Source organism: Coptis chinensis, chromosome 2 (assembly GCF_015680905.1).
Source record: "Coptis chinensis isolate HL-2020 chromosome 2, ASM1568090v1, whole genome shotgun sequence".
NCBI classification, from domain to species: domain Eukaryota; kingdom Viridiplantae; phylum Streptophyta; class Magnoliopsida; order Ranunculales; family Ranunculaceae; genus Coptis; species Coptis chinensis.
The window spans coordinates 59,289,898-59,298,259 of NC_141457.1; the positions used below are offsets into that span (position 1 = coordinate 59,289,898).

At 36.9% G+C, this 8,362-nt stretch overlaps 1 long non-coding RNA gene across 1 annotated transcript; it reads left to right on the top strand.

The window, feature by feature from the left end:
• Positions 1–294: 294 nt before the first annotated feature.
• Positions 295–719, top strand: LOC147516880 (uncharacterized). The gene is made up of 3 exons (XR_015213755.1): positions 295–387; positions 473–574; positions 658–719. It is a non-coding gene; the product is annotated as an uncharacterized LOC147516880 (long non-coding RNA).
• The last annotated feature ends 7,643 nt before the right edge of the window (positions 720–8,362 follow it).

Here is an 8,362-nt window from a genome sequence, read left to right on the forward strand (position 1 = left end):
AAGAAACTTGTTGCCAAACTATTGAATAGTGAAGAGGTATTCCAATTTGTTTGGGGATTCCATATATACTTTTGTTTTGATTTACTAACATCAAAATTATTTTCAGCCAAACCATTCGTCTGTTCAACCTTCCCCAGAGGTGGCAATGAACCCTCAAAGTCCATCTTCCCAAAGCAATCACAATCTGAATTATGTATGTATACAATGTTGGATTCTATTTTTTTTTTTTTTTAATTTCAAATTCCTAGATTTACATTTATATTATTGTTTCCTTTATATGTTTTCGCATACAGGGGACGGACTAAATCGAAAGATGTGTCTACTGAAAGATCTCTTGAGGGTCGACGTGACCACCAAAGTCCATCTGCCCCAAGCAATCAAAATTCAGTAAGTTTTCCATGTTAAATCCTATTTCATTAAATTTGAAATTTTCATTGCTTTTTTATATTTTCCCTTTCATGTTTTCGTACAGGGTGGGGCTAAATCCAAAGTTGTATCTACGCAAAGACCTACTCATCAGGCTCAACGTGACCATCAAAGTCCATCTGCCCAAAGCAATCAAAATCTGATTTCCGTATGTTATCCTTGCTAAATGCTATTTCATTTAATATGTGAATTTCTAGAGTCATGTATGTATATCTTTTTGTTTTCATACAGGGTACTAAATCCAAAGTTGTGAAGTGCAAGTTGTTTAGACTTGTTCCTGAAGATGTCGCGGGCGTAAGGATTGTGGTATCTCGATGATCCCAAAGAGCCTACTGATGCATACTAAGCCTTTAGGCCCCGGTTATTCAAAGGTTTCGTTGAAGTTGCAATTCAAAAGGATGCGCTACTTGTTAGGGGGAATAACGCTTTGAAGGCGATAGAAGATTCTGTCTCTAGTTTTGTGGCTTGGCCAACCAATTCCTTAATTAAGTTGTGATGTGCACTCAATTTTAAGAGCTAGTCTTTTGTTGTTTGAAAACACTTAAATTTTGAAGACCTTTTAATTATCGTGTTTGGGCAGTTGTGTTAGTTGGAATTGGACTCAATGAATGGTGAATGGTTTAAATTCTTCCACTTGGTGCTATATGTATCTGTTTTCTTTGTTATTCTTAGCTTTGTTATTGATCACGTTTTGGGGCTTTAGAACTAATCATTTATTCATATATCCATCTTGATTGTTCTCTATTGCTTCTTGCAAGCCAACACTTTTAACTCCGCCTTTGTAAAGTTGTCGCTAGCTTTACAATGCGGTCCCAAGCCCGGATAAAGGAGGAGGGTAAAGGGAAGAGTATAGGGTATTGCAATTAAAATTCTTTTTAAAATATATCAAAGTTTGGGAGTGAAGCAGATGATCTACTCACTGTAACACGGTATTTATTTCACTTTTTTGTATTTCCTTTTATGTTAGAACCAAAAATCTTGTTACTCATTAGTTCTAACTACTTTTATTCGAATGTGAAGCGAGAGAGTTTCGAGAAAATCACATTTTATCGGGTTTCTTCTATCATTCAAACTAATTTTATGGTTCCGATTGCTAGTATTGTTGATCTATTCTAAATATATCAAGGTATGCAATTTGTCTTGTTAGGATCTCCCTGATATCATGGCAACATATAGTTGTCGAATTGAAGCTGATAAATAGAAAGCGATGACGGATATGTGAAAGTAGACCTCTTTAGAGCATTTGCAATGCAGGTGATAGTTTTCACCCCCTCTATGACCGCCACCTCCTCACTTTTCACCCCCTCTATCACCAACCCGGTGATAAACAAAGGTGAATGCAATGCAAAGGTGATAAAAAGAGACGGGATGTTGGATTCCGTCCGGACATAAAAATGAAAAAATACTGGCGGAATGAAACATCCCGCCTGAAATTTAAAAAAAAAAAAAAAACCGAAAAATCATGCGAGGACGGAATCTAACATCCCGTCGAAAAAACCCATTTTAAAAAAACACACGAGGCGGAATCCAACATCCCGTCCGAAGTTAACAAGTCAATGATAAACTTCGGTGGAAGGTTTCACCTTGTTTTGAACTTCGGAAAACTATCACCGAAGTTTATATAAAAGACTTTTAGAGGAAAGTAGGTGATAGTTATCACTTCCCCCTCTATCACCTGCATTGCAAATGCTCTTTATATGGCATACTTGTAGTGACCATGTTTGCTCAGAGAAAACAGTTAGTGTTTCCGCCCTTTATTTTTTCATTTTAGAATCATGTCCATCTTATAAAGCGGAGTTGGTGCTTAAAGCGACCTCACATCTATAAAACTTTAGTGTTTTGCCTTTCTACTCTACGGTTGTCGCCTCAAAAAGACTTGCATGCTAGTATTAGAAAGAGACCAAATAACCTTTTGGTTACCATAATTTCCTTTTTCCCATATATTTCATTGATAATATCCAAATAGTCTTATTTCTTGCCGTTAATCTTTAAAGTATCCAACTGAGACGGGTTACTTTTTTTTTATACACTAAATTGGACTGTTTATGTACTCAAAGTCATGTTAATAACTTTTGTACTTGATCTATTCAGGGATATCACTAAAGGGACATCCGTTAAGAAAAAAGAAGAAATTGAAACTCTGCGGCGTTCAATTACATAGACACAAAGGATGTGAGGTCTGAATGCCAATATGTGTTACTAGGCTTCCATTCTTTCTATTGGTGAAATATTTGAACCATTGATTTGATATAATAAGATGGCCTTACTAAGTCTTTTATGAAATCGGTGATTTTGGTGGTCCATAGGGTAATGATAGGTACGTGGAATGTTCTTTGGACGACCTCCGGTGAGAATCTTGAGATTGATGGCTGGCTTTGTTTGGAAGAACCCGCAGACATGTACATTCTCGGGTGAGTCTTCCTTGTGTTGTGAATCCTCGTAGGCAGTTCTAATTTTCGAGACCTAGCATCCATCCGTTTGAAGTAAGCCTGAAAAGTGGATTCCCAGTTTCTATGAAGATAATATGTTATAGTGTTAATTGAGGTCGAGCAATCTTCTCTTTTCTTGCTGCACATCACTTTCGACACAAAAGGTAAAAGGTCCTATTCCTTTGCATGACCTTTTATTGTGCCAATTTCTTCGTTCCTACCTCTTTACCCGGTTGATCCAATTCATCTAGGAAAAATACTAGGATCATGCTATGTTCTTCCAGATTTTATTCTCGTTTTGAGTATGGTCGGTGTCATCAATAGTTTACCTTCACGCTGTGGTTGATCTTTTTGTCAGCCTCCAATTGTCACATTTTGCATCAATCCAAACGTCGATCATAAAACTCTAAAGAGCACTCTTCAGTATTATTCAAAACAGTTAAGTTATATTATTGCTAACGAAGTGTCGAAGAAGAAAGTTCGAGAGAAAAGAGAGAACTGTTTAATTAGGTTAAGCCCTTCTCTCACTACCACAGGACACTTCCCCCCTTCGGTTGGGTGGCTTTTTTAAGGTAGAGGAAATAGGTTGGTTGCTTTTCTTGAATGAGAACAAGCTGCCTAGACTTCTGGAATCTATTTGAATACATTTAAGGACTTATCAGTTAGAAGAGTTTTAAGCCTCCCAAAATTTAGTCATACTCAATGTGGCAATGAGATGGAGAAGTTTGTATTCTCTGTATCCAGTTTCTGTTATCAAATGGGAACCTAATTGAACAAGGAGAACTTGAGGTATTTTTAACTTCTTACGGAATATGGACTGAACTGGAACTAAATCATCTTCATGTTAGTTTTTTTCACTTTAATTGTTGTCTCATTCTGTTGAAGGGTGGTAGACATTATGTTCTCTGGGAGGACCCATTCAAGAAACCTTGCTACTTGTTTGCGTTAGTTCTTTGGAAAGCTGGAAAAGCACAGATGAAACATTTGTCACTCACTCAGTCGGAAGGTTTCCCGAGGATCTGGACACCTGCACAAGATCTGCCAAAAACAGGTCATGCCATGTATTCACTCAAAGCAGCGATGACGCAGGGGTAAAGAAGGTTCCCAAAGAGGGTTGGACAATGCAAGATGGAACACCATGGCCTGGGAACAATGTCCGGGATCATCCTGGAATGATACAGGTAATTCGTCATGTATATTATCAGTGTTTCCTACTATTCTTAAAACCTTAGTCCTTGCATCATCCGCTTTATCAATGTTATGCAATGTGCCCGTTTCCTTCTCTATCTTTTATCTTTTGGTAGGAGACTATAGACTGATCGATATAAAAGATGATGCGAGGTAAAGCAAATAACAAACTATGAAGACTAATTATGTCAAACTAAAAAAGCTTGCATTTGATGGGCAATGTGTAGTGTGGTCTATTAAGTAGTACACTAGTTCAAATTGGTGTTTTTGTCTATTTATTGTATTTTTCCCAAGTTTTGTTTGTTTCCAAGTGATAATATCCATTAAAGACCTATTCTTCAATGCCAAAGTTCAAGAGGAAACTAGTAGCATTCCATTTTAGCCCTTTGTATGTAGATGGAAAGAAACTTTGACTTGAGGCTTTTATCTTTCGGATAGCTCAGGGAATTGCAGGATAGCTCTAGCTGCAGGCACTAGCCATAAAGATTTTACCATAAGACCATTTATCATGCCAAAAATTAATACTTGCACCATCAGCAATTATGCATCTTATGAACTTGCTACTTTGTCTCCAGTTCTATCCTCCATGTAGATGTAAAGAGATAAGTGCTTTACAAGAGAAGTTCCTCATAAATGAGATGAACTTTATTATTTTTGTAAGTCTGGTCTTCCATTTTAGGCGAGTTAAGGTTGTGTTAAACGATTCTCAAAAGCTGGGGAAAACACTCTAAAACAAACATAAAGTGATAATCTCCATTATTACTAATAATAATTATTTAAGAGAGTTGGATAGTCTTAAGAGTCCCGATCAGAATAAAAAATGATCTTAAGGGTACCTTTGAGGGGTGAAAAAGCAACAAAGGCATGCCATCTTTGAGCCCTTAGTATGTGCCCATTATCTAAGGTGGTTTGCTTTATCCGGTAGCATTGCAATAGTGTTCTCCATGGAGATCGCCATGACAACACTATTCAGAAGAAGTTCCACATAATGATAACAACGTTTGTTGTTGTTTGTCTTTGGTCAATTAGTTAGATAGTTCTATCTTTGGTATTACTTTGTTTCTTTTCCTTTATAGTAAGACTCCCCTTTATAGCTGCCTTCTTTGTTCATACACATATATGAACCCATCGTGATTCTCAACAATGACCATAATAACACGTAGTTGTTGTGACATTGTATTCATAGACTTCAATGAAGTGACTTTCGAACGAGGATTCTTTGTAACAACAAACTCCACAAACTTTTGGTTGAATTGTTATACAACCGTGGGTTTGTTGCAAAAGTTACGTTTTCAAATTTTGGTGTATGTGAATATTTCTCTACTAATTCTCTGGAAAAAACAAAACATACTTACCAATAAAAAAAAAGAAAGAAAAACAGTTCGTAGAGACAACAGCTAATCTTTTGGGCATTTGGGTGGTCTAAGTTTAATCTTTCTAGTCAAGTTACATTGTTTGATGGATTTGATAAATTAGTTACATCCTGTGATAATGTTGGTCGACTACTTAGATTATGGTTCACCAATTTCACCCCCTTATTGAGCTAACATCTTAGAGATTTTGCAATCTATGGACGTTTTCAAATTTTGGTGTATGTGAATATTTCTCTTACTAATTCTCTGGAAAAACAAAACATACTTACCAATCAAAAAACAAGGAAGAAAAACAGTTCATAGAGACAACAGCTAATCTTTTGGGCATTTGGGTGGTCTAAGTTTAATCTTTCTAGTCAAGTTGCCTTTGTTTGATGGATTTGATAAATTAGTTCCATCCTGTGATAATGGTGGTCGACTATTTGGATTATGGTTCACCCATTTCACCCCCTTATTGAGCTAACATCTTAGAGATTTTTGCGATCTATGCCTCTCCCTGTATTATTATTATTATTATTACTATTTTTCGATAAATATCTCCCCTGTATTTGATATGGCTAATGGACTATTGGTGCTTTCTGCTTCTACTTTTGTTGACTTGTATTGGTACTTCTCTGGATTCCATACAATTAAATTATTAAATAGGTAACATTGCTACATTTTGTTCGAGAACCTTCAATCTTTCTCAGTTGCATGAGCAAATAGTTTCTTCCTCAATTGCATGAAGAATAGTTTGCTAAATCTTTTCTTGTTTATAGCATTGATAGGGAATGATAACGACTCTAGGATGCCAATTTTTTGCTCGGTATTCAAAAGGTTTCTTGATATCTTATTATGGGTCGCAGATAACTCCTTTACGCTCGATGGCTATTTTGTGATTATGCTTGCTGCCACCTTATAATTTCACATAGTTAAATATTATATTGATCAGCCTGATGAACCATAGTGTTTTTAAAATCACTTAGGCTTCCGTTCGTAATTTCGTGGAGGTTATGCGTGCTTATCGAGTAATATTTCCTGAATCGGAAAAAGAAAAACAGCTCGTTGAACTTGCGGTAGCCCTGTTTACCAAGCATTTTGAAACAATTCAGCAGCACATTAAGGAAAAAGTTTCTGCTGGAAGTCTTTTGGAAATGCTCCGAAGTTACTTGGAAATCTCTTGAACTTTGGCATTGAAGAATAGGTCTTTAATGGATATTATCACTCAAGGTGAGAGTCTCAAAGAATCATCTCCAATGCTCCATACTTTTGAATGTAGACTGTGATCATTATATAAACAACAGTAAGCTAAGGCACTCGGAGAGGCCATGTGCTTTATGATGGACCCAATTTCAGGGAAGAAGATCTACTACGTGCAATTCCCTCAAAGGTTTGATGGAATTTATCGTAATGGTAGATATTCAAATCGTAACATTGTATTCTTTGATGTGCGTAATCTTTGCTTTCTTCATCCACATTTTGGTGTTTTTGTTTTTCCCCGATCTTGTAGAATGGATAACTTGTTTTTCTTGCACGCAGATCAACATGAAAGGGCTTGATGGCATATAGGGACCTATTTATGTTGGAACAGGTTGTGTTTTTCAGAAGGCAAGCTTTGTATGGATTTGATTCCCCACCAAGAAGAAACCCCCGCAAAGACACTGCAACTGTTGGCCAAAATGGTGATCTTTGCTTTGTGTTGTAGTTCTAGAAAGAAGAACAGGAAAATGTCACCAAAGAAGGAGAGCAGGAAAATGCTCCTTGTTGGGTCTATATGATTCAAACCTGTCACTTCCGTATCGACGGTGTATTGATATGTGGATGCTCACTTCCTTAATTGGCTAGGTGACTGCGGTGTCGTCTTTCATATGTTACTTTAAGTCTCTAACAGGCTCTTGGGTTTTTTCAGTATATTTATCTTCTTGTTAACAAGTGGTTGCTTTGACATTCTTCCGGATGAGTCCTTCACTTTGAAACATGATGGTCGTGGCTATCTGTCTATGTCAAATCTTGGTCCCAACAGCAATAACTCTAAGTTCTTCATTACCTTCAGAGCTGTACACCATCTTGATGGGTTAGTTTTAGTACCCCACTCTATATATATCTTGGGACGTGATGTATATGCATATGGTTTTGTACAAAGTGTGAGTTGGTGAACTTACAAATTGACTTAGGTCTTTGGTTTTTGGTGGATATGGTCTCCTCATCGTAGAGATGTCCCCATAAGCTTTCAATTCATTCGGACATTTCTAACCTTGTCAAAAGAGGATCCTATTTTGAGAAATACTGGCTCCTCATATACTTTCAAAAAGTTGTTTAAGGTATAGACAACTTTAAAAAGGTTAGAACTGTCCGGATGAGTGATAATGATTTGTTCCAAATATCTGCCACGCAATTTATCTTGTAGGTGCCCGTTGTACGAAACCCTTTCGTATAGATCCCATCCTATATGTGTGTATTGTTTGTTGCTCATATGTGCATTTTTTTTGTTTCCCTTTTGATTTCAACAGGTTGCATGTTGTCTTTGGGAAGCTTGTGCAAGGCCGTCGGACATTGAAAAAGATTGAAAGCTTGAGGTTCCAAGCGGGGGAACCTGCGTTTTTGTGAAAATTGTCAATTGTGGTGAACTTCTTGAAGGTAAGATCTGCCAAGAGTAGCTGCTTTGGAGAGGGAGTCGGTCGGCTTGGCTGATAGAGCTTTATTGTTTATCACTAAAGATATAGAGCTTTTCAGTTTCTAGATAATTTGTGGTATAATAGATTTTCTTATGAGTTACAACTGAATGTTTTAGGTGTTTGTATGCGAGAAAAGGAAAATCTAAGAAGCCTTCAAGAGGAAGGAGGAGGAAAAGACGAAGATATTCTAGTTCTAAGTCAGATAGTTCATCTGATTCTAGTTCGGAGTTCTCATCATGCGATCTCTTATGGAATGGTAGTTCTACTTGATCAAATCTTTCAGCTAAATTAC